Below are 15,068 nucleotides of genomic sequence, written 5' to 3' on the forward strand. Positions count from 1 at the left end.
CGGTTGGTTTTGCTTCATTGCTTTTTTAAAGAGCATGCTTGGGCTTTTAAAATCAGATTCCAGCTACTATGCCACACAGTGAAACTTTGATCTGCCTTAAGTGTGGGCTTCAGCTATAGTATAGACCTGTTGAAGGGCATATATTTAGAATTAGAAGAACCTTTCTGGTTGCCATGAAACATCTCTAAAGCCTATGATGAAAGGGCTGACTTCTTGGAGGCCAGGACCAGGGCTTTTGAACAAGAATAGGTACAACTTTAGTGACTGCAGAGACTCCACGTGCAAATCAATGTGCATCTTATGCTTGTTCACTTTGACCTACTGTGCCAGAGAGATTTCTGTACTGAAACTGTCATACTCTCAAGCATCTCTGTCCTAGGGTTTGTGGCCCTACCTCCATGTCTTTCCTCCTAATATTCTACTCTGTCATTAGGGTAAGCCATGAACCTCCTAGACCCAAGTACATGTTTTCCAACCCTGTTTTGGGGAGTGGAAGAAAAGGAGTCCTTAGCATAAATAGTTTTTTTAGCTCAAAAATATATTAAAATGTAAACAAAATTGCTTGTCTGCTGCCTGTAAGACTTGGACATACTCAGAGGTGACAGTCTTAGCACCCTGTGCTTCATCATCTGAACCCCCAGTCTGTCACTGTCATAAGTACAATCCACACCACTTCAGGGGGAGAAGGAGTCAAGAGGGGTTTAAGGCTTAGAGTGAAACAAAGCCTAGATACTGAAGATACCTGCAGCATGCAAACAAGAAAGGCCACACTCCCTAAGGCTGGGCTCATAGGGTCCTATGCTAAAACACCCTACACTGTGCACAGCAGAAGCAGGGAAATCATCTATACTTGTCTTTGATTGCCTCAGATCCTGGCATGCCATGTTATTATTGGTTCATTTTTGCTGCAGCTTAGGGAAGAGGAAGGCATCTGGAAGACTGGCCTGCACAGGGGCAGTTCTGACAGCTCCAAAATCTGGTTGGTAGTGTCAATTCTTCCCTGCTGAACAGCTTAAGTGAACAGGAGGCTCTGAGGAGCCTTGGGAAGCCCCATGCAAGGAAACACTTGAACTCATAAGAACAACAAAAAGCCCTTGAGCACCACTGTAGGGCTTTGTTTACGTATGTGGAATGAAGAAGTGGGTAGCTTGTGCTGCACAGGACTCAAAGGCTTGGATGCTCAGCAGCAGTACTGAGGCACAGAGAATGAATCCAGGGGGAATAAATCAATAGCACTGCATTATGTGTTATGAAAAATCTACAGAGAGGTTTAACACAGCTATCTCAATGTATGTGGTGGATGAGTTTCAGCATAAATTACCCAGTCAATTCCTTCTCCTGCTGATGCACATGATAGGGATGGAGGTTTTGCATGGCTAAATACAGAAGGAATGTGGGGCAGAGATATTTTGTACACCTTGACTAGAGCTTGCAGATTACACAAGTCTTTCTGTGTCAGAAAGAATACCACTCAGAACACCCTGTCTCTGCCTGCCATTTGGGGCTGGCCTGTGTTAGAGAGGCTTTATCCTGTTTTTTCCCTAACACACAATGACAGAGGTGCTTTTTTGTGTGTTTTACATCTGCTTCTGGAAGCTGCAGTTTATGTGTAGTTATATCGGTTTGAAAGTACCATTTGTACTAGCGAAACTCATTTTGCAGCTGGAAGAAGAATAAGCTCTGCCACTAGAAGCACCTTTAACTGGTATGATTGTATCAGGTCTCAGGGAAGTAAGAATGGCTTCTTTACTAGTGCAGCTAAAGCTGCAAGACTTGCTAGCCTAAACAAGCCTTTCAATGCACTTTTCTCACTCTAGCTGTTTTCATCCATGACACTCCCAGAGTTTTCAGGTTCTTCATTGCAACATGAAGTGCAGCAAGGGAGATGGGATTGAAAACCACATCTGCTTTCCTTCTGAGTACCAAACTAGTGGAGTGGGCATGGGCTGAAACAATGGCTTCTTTTTAACCAGCTTGATTACAACGATGAGCCCTGATCAATCTGCATGTGTGAATAAGGCCTTTGGGTTCTGCCTGGAAAGAAGCTTGTTCTGCAAGCATGGCTTGAGCTTGCCAGCCCTCTTTCAGTGCACAGTTCCCTCCACACTCCTCCAGATCACTGTACACACTCTCTTGCTGCCTTATAACCACTGGAGAATTGTCTGCCCATGTTCTGAAGGACACTGATTCAGCCAGAGCCTTGCCAAGTGCACAGTGCCTCTGCATAAAGAGAGGAGAGGATTTACTTTAAATTAAAATTAATTATAAAAAAACTTTTCTTGGTGAGAATGATGCCTTTCTCATGGCTTTTTCTGCTTTCAGAATGCTTTTTGCTTGATTAATTTTTGCATTTTTTAAAAAATATGGATATGATGCCTGAGGGTTTGGCTTGGGAAAGGCCAATGCTACATGTATGTGGCCAGCCTAAGCCACATTCTGACACATCCTTCACTTTCTCAGAGCTTGAATTTGAGGGTTTGGGTTCTGGGAGCCTCCCAGCTCAGTGGGGAGCTAGTCAATACAGTGAGAGAACATGAGGAGAGATTTATCTCATCCTGACATAAATGCCTATTAGCTGGTCAGCTGAATCCCTTGCAGACTCCACTGAGTATACTGAGATAGAAAAGGAGATAAGTACATGGTCAAACCAAACTGAATACAACAGCTGTAGACATTTTTACTCTCATCAGAGATAGCATTAATTGGCTAGGATTACCATAATTTTGTGGAAGTCAGAGATTCAAAATTGTTTCAAAAGTCAAGAAATCAACATCTGATCTGGGCACTTATTTAAGACACCTGAGAAAAGATAAACTCCAGGACTGAGAAGCTCAGTTATATAGACATGAACATTTTTTTAAAAGATTTTCAAGCAGATAATCTCACAAATTTTTTTTTTCCCAAAAGTGTCAGAGACCTGTTCCTAGCAGTAGAGTCATAATATCATAGAAGAGTTTGGGCTGGAAAGAACCTTTAAAGCTCATCTAATCCCATCCCCTGGCAATGAGCAAGAACATCTTCAACTCGATCAGGTTGCTCAGATCCCCATGCAAACTAATCTTCAATGCTCCAGGGATGGATGGGGCATATACATCATATATATATATATATATATATTTATTTTTTTTTTCCCCATATCTCTGGGAAATTTGCTTCTTCAGTGTTTTACCACCCTCACTTTGCTAAATAATCAATGATCAACAATCAATGATTTGTGAGTCCTCCAGTGCTGTAACAAATAGCAAAGTTTTGAGAATCTGGGGGAAGGGGAGAAGGGTCAATGCCTGGAATATTTGGAGATCAAGTCCAAACCTGAAGTTCTCTGCATGATGTCCTGGAAGTATAAGGATAGACTCTCCAGAATGAAAGCAGGTGATTTGTCTTGTTTTTCTTAATTTCATTCATTACTACAAGTTCTGTTCCGTTATAATGGATACTCAGCTCCTGTATAAAAATATATTTGTACATACATACTCATTTTCTGGTCCAGCTCTTTTGAATACATTAGGAATTGCATCCAGAGACATTATTATATGGAGGGAGATTGTATCTCTGAGGACTCTGAAAGTAATCAGAAACAGGAGATGAAGTGAGTAGGGAGAACCCACTCCCAGCTGACTGCATACAACACTCCCTGAAATCCTATTCCATATGGAATATATATGTGTTCCCCATGGAACATATGTAGTGCCACTGAATTTGCTGAAAATACAGACTCACAGAAATACCTATCTGATATTTAATCTTGCACATTCAGTAGTTTGTGCTGTAAAAGCAGGGAAAAATTAATTTCCTTCTTTGACCTGACCCTTAAGCACTGAAACCTGTACATGGCCCACCTCCAGGCTTAACCCCTTCAAATATTTCACTGTTTGTAAAATCAAGAGTAGCTTTTATTGTGAAAAATACAGCATATACACAGACTGTCTCTTTGTTGTTCCTTTGGACAGAGACAGGAAAAAAACCTCACCAGCTGTTCTAGGGGGTAGGGTAAAATATTTGCAAGGGATTAAACTCTCTTTTATAAGGACACTGCTGATTTTCTGCCTAGATATTACTTCCCTGCCCACTGTGAGCTGCTTGTCTATTACAAAGGAATAGTAATGCTCAAGTGTCCTGAAGTATGACAGAAATGAAGGTCATGGAACAGATATAGTTAACTCCTGTTCTTTGATCCAGCTTTGAATAAAGACCCACCTAGAGCACTGCTGCATTGTGGCTGCATTCTTTGCCCACCAACAGGGATGGAAAAAACATGTCAGTTTTCAGAGATGTCAGAACAAGCATTCTTTTTTGAGATTAATGTGTTCATCTTGTTTTGGAGACAAATGCAAATAAAGCACCTGAAATTATTACTCTGCAAGTGTAATTCATAGCTCTGCCCCTAAAATCATTTGACCATGCATGAAATAGGATGCTTCTGACTTCAAAACATATTTTCTCTTAGGTAGATCAAACCCTTGCATCTTGACTTAGTACCACAAATTGGTAAACATGTTTTATAGACTAAAAAAATAGAAAGATCTTTTGACTCTGTTAGAGAAAGTAACATGGGAGGTCTTGAATGTCTTCTGTCACCACAGCTGCTCTGTTTCAATACAGCCCATGTGGAAAATGCCTCGCAAAAGTACCTGCACCACCTCCATCTATTACAGCTCTGTGGTACTGCCAGGGATGTGGCAAGTCACAGCTGCTGCCATAGACTTGCCAATTCCTTATGTGATACCCAACAGCTGTTGGAAGCTGTGTGTTAAAACTTGTGCTGGGATTTGAATTGCTGCATACTCTTCCTCAGGAAGTGGAAACTGCAAAGCACTCTTGATGTCCCCTAACTCCCAGCCTGTGCTCCTATATTAAGGGGGATTCCACTTTGGCTGAGAATATGTACAACACCATGCTGTTTCCTTTAATTTCTTTATTTTTTTTATTTTTATTTTTTTTTACAAAACTACATTTTGGCATGCGATCGCTGCCTCCGTCTGCCTACTACACATGCATGTGCTTTCAGTTACAAAGCACTCTGATTTATACCTTATGTAAAAATGCAAAGCTTTGGGAACACATCTCAGGAGGGCTGCAGCTTTCTCGGGACTGGCAGCATCTGTATTCCTCTGCCTCTGCCAAACACCACACAGAGGGCTCAGTTCCAACACCATTAGTGCTGCTGAAGCTGATTTCTGGCTACTGCTACATTTTTCAAGGGCTGCTGAGGGCTGTACCACTGATTCCCCAGCTGGAGAGTTGAGAACCCAGAGACAAGGTGCAGAGAGGAGCAAACAAGGAAGCTGCAGGTAGAATATTTCTCCCCAGTATAAACACATCTTTGCCCAACAGGCTCCAAAAAACTGCAGGAAATTCAGAAAAGGGCAACAAAAAATGTTTAAAGGACTTGAGGGATTCATTTCCAGAGAAGATTAAAGAAATAAAAGTTTAGCTCAATATCACTAACTGAGTAAGAGGGAATAGGAAAACTCCATAAAAGTCTCTGCAGGTGCAAAGAAATAGAGAAACCTTGTTTAAAATGATTTAAGGAATAGCTAGTAACAAAAGAGTGGCATTGATTAAAGGAAATGTAGGCAAAACTCCTGGGAGCTTTTTGTAACATTGTTGTGGTTACAGAGAGATGGAGTGAGAGATGGATCACTGAGCTCTAGAAACCAATAGAAGTTCTCTTGCTTTGATAATTTAAAAATTATAAAATTTCCAGCACTAATTGGGAATGAACAAGATAAATAATGTCACATGGAAAAATATGGATTTATTTTTTTAAGAGGTAGCAACATACCACTAAGAAGAGGGTGCCCCTGTGCAGCAGAGGTGCAAAGGAGAGTTCAGTGGCTCTCTCAGTGTATGGCACCAGGAGCTGAGCAGTTTGACTCAGATAATGTGGTTCCTTCCTTAAGCTTCTCCTCCTGAGGCATCAACATCCATCCTGATGTGTCATCTTTCCTTCTTCTGCCGCCCCATAGAAGTCCCTTTGGCATGTCTTCGAAGTAGGAGGAACTCACTACCCTCTGGCTGTGATGTTATGGTTATGGTTATGATCTACATATGCATGGCCATGAGACAAAACCTTTCAGACTCAGTCATATACCAATAAGCTCCTTTACCCAAGCAGATTTCTGGTGCTGGACTTACTGCCAGTCCCAGAGGTTCACATTTCAGACAGGAGCTATGTGGGAGGAGGAATCACATCCTGTCTACCACCCACTCAGACCCTTTTTTTTTCCTCATGTGGTACTGAAGTAACCCTGATCAGCAGAAGGACTGTACTGAACTTTCTGGTGCAGAAAGATGCAAAAATGAAAAGAGCCCTTTGTTGTGGTGAAGGAGTCCAAGCTGCAGTAAATAGAACTTGAGCCATCGATTGAGGATACAGGCTGGGGAGGTTCAGCTCTGCTGAAAAGGCGCTGGGCGTTCTAGTGAGAATCAGACCAAACATGAGCCAGGAGTCTGTCCTTGCAACAAGCTGTACCTGAGCCTGTATCAGCAGGAGTACAGCCAGCAGATCAAGGAAAGTGATTATCTCAAGAGGCCACACATAGAACACCGTGCCCCAGTTCGAGAGAAGCATTGAAAAACTGGAGAGGACCCAGAGAGGGGCCATGAAAATGATGAGAGGATTGCAAAACATGGCATGAAGAAATTGGGTTTGCTTGTTCTAGAGAATGAAAGGCTCCAGGGGGATGTATTCACAGTCTTTCAATACCTGAAATGCAGCTACAGAGTTGATGTCCTTACAATGATGCACAGGGTTTCATCAGGAGAAATTCCATCTGGATATAGGAAAAATATTTTCATTGTGAAACATTTAAAACTCTGGCTGAGGCTGTCCTGAGGTGATAGAATCTCCCTCATGGCAAACATTCAACACAGAGGTCCCTTCCAGGTGAGACTTGCCAAACTCACTCAGGTTACATGACAAACATAGAAGAATTCTGTCATATAGAGATGATTCTTACTCACTTCCATTGGAAAAGACAAGCATATCCCTGCATTTCTTTCTATGCTGTCTCTTAATTAGCTTTCTTTTTAAGGTTACCTGAGAGAAGACCTTAGTTCATTTGTTCCTTTCCACAGGACAGGTGAATTTTCTTTCTAAGATCCAAAGGGGCAGCTCTCCAGCACAATATCAAGCCACATTCCTTTGAGTTCACTGTGTCCAGTTTATTTGCTCAGACATTGAGACAGAACTCCATAGGCATTTTGCCCTAAAAGAGATTTTAATATGAAGAGCACATTTCTATCCCAAATCAGTCACTTCAAAAATGTTACTTCAACCATTTTTTTTTAAACAATAGCACAAGAGAATTATCCAAAAACCTTTCTGCTAATAGCTATTTGTAATGTTTGGTTTCAGTTTTCACATTTTGCCTTTATTACATCTTTTTCAAGCATGTCTTCACCTTTCTTCATAACATAGGAAAATTTTATTTTCAAGCAACAAATTTCTATAAGTGATTTCAGCTACTTTGGTGTGAATCAGAAGATCTGGCAAAGCTGACCCTCTTCTGTGAACTTTTCAAGCACCAGACAATACTATTTTTCAATGTTGGACCAAGCTGCTTTTCTGGAATATTTCCAAGGCACTGAACTTTGGATACTGAGCAGGGTAATCTACAGAAATTCAGTATATGTTAGCAAAATATAAGAGTTATTTCTTTAAATGCTCCTGTGGCTGGCCAGGAGCTCTGCATCCAAGATGTGAGTCTGCTTATAAAGGAAGACTGTGCCCTTTGAGAGTGTGAGTGGTGAAAGAGGCAATGTACCCACTCTAAGTTGAACACTAATGAAGTTATCTAGCCTTAGAGGAAGAGAGTGGATGCTCCATCTTCCTCTGTCAAGCCAATATTTCTATGGGCTTTTAAATTCCATAGTTAATGCTGATATGCATCTTTGTAAATGTGATATTTTTCCTCCTGAGCCAAGCATATTTATCAATACCATGAGCTGCATTTTAAGTAGTTAGAGTTTAGAATGTTTTACAACAAACCAATGTGTTTTAGTGAGTTACTGAATAAATGGGATCCAGAGTTGGCCTTATAAAGAAGTAGTTATATTAACTATGCAACCTTATTAATTAAAATAGACTTACATACATGTAAATAAGGTGAAATCTGGTCCAACTTTTTAAATTCTCATCTTGTCATGGTCATAAAGGTCAATCTAGATGCTGACAGCAAATCCTGCCACAAAACATTTACAGTACCAAATTGTGCAAGCCCAAATATTTTCAGAGTTCTAAATTACTGCTTAAGTTGTTGCTCATGTTGTAAAGAAATCATATTCAAAACGAGCAAGTTAACTATTTAAATGGAAAAAGAGGAGAGGAGACTCGAGGAGAAGAGACTCGAGGGGAGGAGAGGAAAACAAAACAAAACAAAACAAAACAAAAAACAAAACAAAACAAAAGAATGAAAAACTGGAGAAATAAACTACTAATTTAGAGAAAAAAAAAAAATCAAACACAATTTCCATAGGGTTATAAGCACACATGTATCATGGGGATTAGTGAGAAACTTAATTGTCACTATTGCCTTTGAGAATTTTACCAGATCTCATATCTTTGACGGTTCTGATTTTCAGAAGAAAAATCTAGTGTCGCTGCCTGAGTTTCTAATGCAGCTAATTCCTTGACTAAATCAAAAGAAGAAAGCTTAATTTTAATGCCCTAGAGCCTTTGCAAGTGACTTTCACACTGGAACAAACTTGTAACTATTTTAATATGGAAGAAAAGCAATTAACTTTGTCAGTAATTTTTTCACTTGCATGTTTGGTATTATTTCAGCTGTGATTTTAAATGAGTTCTCTGCACCTCACTTTGTTTCTTACTTGATTTGCCAATGAAATCCGATCCCAGTGTTAGTCACATTACAGTCTTGCATGAAACTAAGCTCAAGACAGGTTTTGCTCCTAGCTGAATCTACATAATTTTGATGGAATGTGATACTCAGCCACTTCACTATTCACTTGGTCAATAAACTACAATCCCTTCTGAGGCTGCAGATAAACGGAACGATTCTGTGTAAAACTAGTTGGTTTCAACATACTAATTGTGTTTTACAGCAAATCTGTGTGCTTTGGGGCTCAACAGTTTGTCAGATTTTAACCAGGTAGGCTCCGTCCAGCACCAAACAGCGATGCCATTTTGCTGTTGGTGTGGTGTGTACTCCTGTGCTCCCAGACAGGGCTGTGTGCTCCTGCAGGACTGGCAAGTCTGTGCTGTGTGCACATCAAAGCTCCATGGGTGCTGTTGAGGAGGAAATACAATTCCTCACACATCCCAGACTTCAGAGTGTGTCTTCATCTCTGCTGCTGGCAGCCTGTGAGGAACATGGTTCTGCATCACACCTTGGAAAGGCAGGCTGTCAGGACACAGCTAGAAGGCTGAAGTCATTGCAGTCAAACATAATGAGACACTTCAAGCTAGAGCCTCTGGCACAGCAGAAGGGAAATTATGGTAACATCAACTTTAGACATGAAAAAAATCATAGAATGTTTTGGCTTGGGTTGGAAGGGACCTTAAAGATCATCTCATTTCCATGGCATAGGCAGGAATACCTTGCACTAGAACAGGCTGTGCAGGCCCATATCCAAGGTGGCCTTGAATGCTTTCAGAGATAGGGCAACCACAAGAGCTCTGGGCAACCTGTTCCAGTGCCTCACCATCCTCAGAGACAAGAATTTCTTCACAGTATCTAATCTAAACCTTTCAATTTAAAGTCATTCCCCTTTGTCCTGTCACTGCATGTCCTTGCAAATAATCTCTTTCCATTTTTCTTTTAGGCTTCCTTCAGGTACTGGAAGGCTGCAGTTAGGTCATCCCAAAGCCTTCTCCTTTCCAGATGGAACAATCCCCATTCTCTTAGCCTTTCTTCATAGGAGAGGTGCTCCATCCCTCTAGTCATCTTCATGGCCCTCCTCTGGACTTGCTCCAACAGGTTGATGACCTTTCTGTGTTGGGACCCCAGAGCTGGATGCAGAGTTCCATGTGGGGTGTCACCAGAGCAGAGCAGAGCAGAGCAGAGCAGAGCAGAGCAGAGCAGAGCAGAGCAGAGCAGAGGGGCAGAATCACCTCTCCCACCCTGCTGGCCATGCTGCTTTGGATGCAGCCCAGGATGTGATTGCTTTTCTGAACTGTGAGCATGCACTGTCAGATCATGTCCAGCCTTTCATTCGCTATCCAAAATGTCATGCTCAGAGAAAATCATGACTGTGTTAAAAGTATATTTTTCCCCAAGTTTTGTGTTTTGCACTTGCCTTCAGTTTACAGGGTCTTGAAGGCATAGCAGCCTTCCTCTTTTCAAGAGGTTCTTCCTAGCTGCAGAGGCTAAGTCTTATTTTTGTGAAGCTGGAAGCAAAGAGTACTTGGAGAACAGTGAAACTCCCTTGATACAACCACATGCCTCCTAAGTGCAGCCCATGCCTCATGTTCCAGCAGCCCATTGCCACCAGCTATTTCCTGGCTGGCACATCTCTCCTGCCAAAGGTCAATGCTGACAGTCAGTGGCTGCCCTGGGACACTTCATTATCCCCGTGTCCTGAATGTGCAGCAACCCACACTCCTCTCTGATCTGCAAATTTCAGTTGTCCATGTTCACACCACAGCCACTTGTTGCGTCTCCTCCACTGCTTATTCTCACTTGGCTGGCAGACAGAGCCTGATTCTTCACTCTTGTGCCTTCTTGATTTGTGATCTTCTTCCATTTCCTGAAATCTCTAGGCTGTCTCCCATATAAGCACTGAATTGAATCCATACCTTCCATTGAAAGATCTTGGCCACTTGTCCTTTCTCAGATTTTTTTCCTCAGGAAAGAATGGCTGCTTGGAAAAAAAGCTGATTGACTGCTGCAGATCCTGTTTCTCATAACACTCACAGCCCAGGGCAGGAGGCACACAATGAACCCCTTACCACCCAGTAGCTTTTGGGCTGCACTCATGCCAAGTCTCAGTCCTGAGTTAGTAATGGTCCACATGCATTATTTCTCTTGGTTGTTTGTTAAGTGTGGCTGTCAGTCATGCACATGTGAAGACAATGCAGTTCTCAACTCAAAAAAGAATTTGTGCACTGAGGTCTGTAATCCATCCTATTCTATAGGCAGCATTTCCCTCATAATGCATGAACAGCTTGTTTATAATTAAACTGAGCCCAGGGAAATCCCTTAGCTTGGTTTTCTGTGTGCCTTCTTCCTATTCAAGCAGCAGCAAGGCAAGGACAGACAGTAGTTGTTTGGAAAAGGTGCTACAAGTATTTGTATCAAGCTCAAGCATTACGAATGTGGCTTGGGTGAGAAAGGGGATATTTTAACTGAGCAGAGCCCCTAAGAATCAGAGACACCCCTAGGTGGAGATCCTTTTGGTGAGGGACACTCACTGGACTATGGCCCTGTTTAAACACTGGAGCTCACCTTAAAGGGCTGTGGAAGCATCCCAGCAGCTGCAGGAGCTGGAGTGGATGTCCTGCAGCTGGGTTAGACTGTAAAATTTCCTTTTCTTTCTGTGCATCTTTTTAGAAATGCAGCAACTCCACCACTGTTTTCTGAACCATGGAAGTCAAGTCTGTCTTTTCCTTCATTTTCTCTAGTGATCAGGGTGATTTTAAGACAATTGGCAAACTACTGATGCTCCATTCCCCAGTGAAACAATAAGCCATAAAACAACTTTACTAGACCATTCTTGCAATTCTCAGCACGTCCCTCAGGACTTGGGCAGTAACTGAGTGCTTCCAATCTAAACAGTAGGGACCACTTTGAGCGCTGGTCATGTAAGGCATCAGCTGAGAGGGATGTTCTCTAGGGATCAGTGTTAGTTAGCCAGTGTTTCTGGAATGTGCTGCACAGCAATGAGAGGAGGTTCAGGCCTCCTGCAAGTTTGAAACAAGAGCCAAAAGGGAATATGATTTTCCAAGGCTGGGAGAGCACCATTTCAAAGTAAAGGCTAAATAACCGATGCTCCCATCTAGTGGTGAAGCTGCACCCAATGGCTTAGATGTCAGACATCAACCCAAGCCTCCCAGGAGACATGGAGTTGGAAGGGCCATGCCACAGGATGCTGTCACTCCTGGGAACTTCTGTAAGACTTTGCAGTCTGGGGGAAGCTCCTAGAACCATTTAAAAGCTCATGAGAAACCAACAAATAAACTAATTTAAAATTACAAGATTAGTAATAACAAATAAAAGGATAACATCAGGATCAAGGGTTCTTTGAAGGCAAGGGAAGCATTCTCAAAATTTCTTAAGTGACCTTTGGTGAGATGCAGGCACCCACATTATCTTGGCATTGGCTCCTAAAGCATGAAGGCTGCTATCAAAAAAAATGCTACCCAAAGATAGCAACTAGCAACACATTATGATTGGGTTGTTGTTACAAGATTACTATGTAATTAATATGTCTGCTGAATGCTGCTGAGCTTATAATTATTGACCAGAAGAATACTATACTTTTATTTGTTTCTTTCTTTTTAGTTTATATCTGAAAACTTACAGTCAGATGTTAACAATTACCATACCCTGAATTTATTGGGAGTCACCCCGTGACACTATTGTAAATCATTTCATGAGATCTACTCAGTTCTTTCTAATATGCTCATTTCCATTTGATATGCTTGGAAGCTGATCAGATCAGCAGGAAAAGGTGCTGTTCTTCTCACTGGATCTTTTTTTAAAAGGCACAGCTGATGCCTACAGGATATTCCCAGAAGCAAAATTCATTAATTATTCTGAGATTGTACTTTGTCACAAAAATGGTAAAGAAGGTTTTAGCATATTCTGTTGTTATACTGTAATTGTTTCTGCTCTGTTTTGACTTCACTGCCCTTCTTTACTATACCTACATATGGTAGAGCAAAGAGGAAAATAATTCTAACACCAGTCTCACACACACACACTTTCCAACACAATTGGTGCACTTCACACTTCCATAATTCCCATCGTACAGAGCCCTAATTTCCAAATCTCAGTACAGTGCAACATATGATAGGGTTTAGCACAAGGCAAAGACATTCCTTGAGAGGACAGAATAATCTGGAGTCCAAGCCTACTGTAGCTGCAGGATGGAAAGGCAGCTCTTCTGACAAGCAGTAGGACCCCGAGCAACAGACAAAGCTTGGCTTGCATTTCACTGCAGGTCACAATAAAGAGGGAACTACACATTTTCTGTTTAACCTGAGTAGGAAGAAGAGACAGAAACATGGATAGAGCTTGGCTAGATTTTAGCTGAATATCTAAACTGTTCTCTCCAAAAAGCTAATCCACTATTGGCAAGCCACGAATTTAATGACTTGGAACAAGATCCAAAGTGAACCTACAGAGTGGTTTATGACAGGTTTGCTAATGAAGGATTCTGTGTCTATTTATAGAGATGAAATTGATCCAATACTAAGTAATATATGATAAAAAATCAGTAAGAATTAATTCAGGTTGACCGAAACTAAGCAAAAAGAACTGCTAAAACTATTAGGATGATGAAAGTGCTGATAAAATCCATTTCCAATCAAAACATAGGTGTCAGTGTTTGCATCGTATGTAGAGGTTATACACCTGCAAATGCAGGAAAAGTCTGTGGCAAATGAATGAGAACCCACAAACACAGTGGGTGGCTGTCAGAAGAAATTATGCTGCCAGAGTAAAAGAAAAATCACTCTTTAAAATGAGAGCAATGAATACAGAGGTAGCAAATAAACTAAAGATGTTGCCTTAGTGAAAAAGAAAGTTAAGGAAAGTAAAGATCCCTCACAGAACTAATGTCACCTTGTCAATAAGAGACCATCTGTCACTGATAGAGATTATTCCTAAAATGAATGCCACTGCAATGCCCAAGTAAACTTCCAGTGCACCAGTCAAAATAATGCTTTTAAAAGTCCATAAGCAGCCACAGCTCTAAAATCTTGCAAGGTTGTCAGCCAGAGATTTTTTATAAAGGACAGAAGTGCTAATCATCATGTTGAAACCCTGAGAACTTCAGTCTGCCAGGATACAACATGACACAAATCTGCATCATGTTCCAGACACCTAAGAAAGGAACAAGTGCATCATCAGAGTCAAATATTTTCATCTTGTTCTTTCAGCTTAGGATAATCCTAAAAAAACTGGTAGAAAGAAGTGCTACTGTTGTTGTGTACTTGATTTAAAAAGATATTAGAGGTTGCAAGATGTCTTGCCAAGTTTTTACCTTATTTTTTAGAAGTCTTGGTGGAACTCAGATCTGTTAACGATTGCATTTCAATGGGATGCTGGCAGGAATCCACCTTCATCAAATTATGTAAATAATAAAAATTCAGATGGATGCATCCAAGAGATGACTTGTGGCTCTGTTACTGCAGGTAGGGCAATGAGCAGTTTATGTTTGCAGTTCTTCCACCTCTACAGTAATAACGTATGCACAGATTGGAAAAAGATATGTATGCAATTGTGTTTGGCTGGGAGGGTTCCCATCAATATGTGTGTGGGAGAAATGTGATTGTGGAATCTCATCATACATTACCCATGCTGGCTCTATTCAAACCCATCTGAAAAACACGATCTATAAATATTTTTATTCCTATTTGAATAATGTGATTTGTCATTAAATACCAGGGCTCTAAAATACATACTCTAAGCAAATTTTATTTTATATTAATTGAATTTACCTTATTGCTATTTTACCACTGTTAGGAACAGAGATAAAGTAAGGGATCTAGAGGGGGGTACAATAAACATTTTTTGATTCACTTTAGCACAACATTGGTATTGCTGGTGACAGAGGATCATCAGCAAATAAAGTGACCTTGAAACTACCAATTGCACGAGGCATTAACAAGAGGAAAGACATGAGAAAAATGACAGAGCATTTTCACTCCTCCTGCATTCCCCTGTTAAAGATGAAGGACAGAAAACCATAGCATCTGTGCTAAGGAAACATCTATGAGCATTAATTAATTATAATGGAGGTCCTCTGTGTGCTGGATGCAATGTCACTCTCTCATAAACAGTTTACTCGTTCCACTATCATCAACTCAATTATTTGAGATGCTTCTTGGCAGGTGTATATGATGTGCTCTTTCCAAAGCTCCTTTGTGATGAAATATTCTC

This window comes from Cyanistes caeruleus, chromosome 3 (assembly GCF_971803275.1).
Source record: "Cyanistes caeruleus chromosome 3, bCyaCae1.hap1.1, whole genome shotgun sequence".
NCBI classification, from domain to species: domain Eukaryota; kingdom Metazoa; phylum Chordata; class Aves; order Passeriformes; family Paridae; genus Cyanistes; species Cyanistes caeruleus.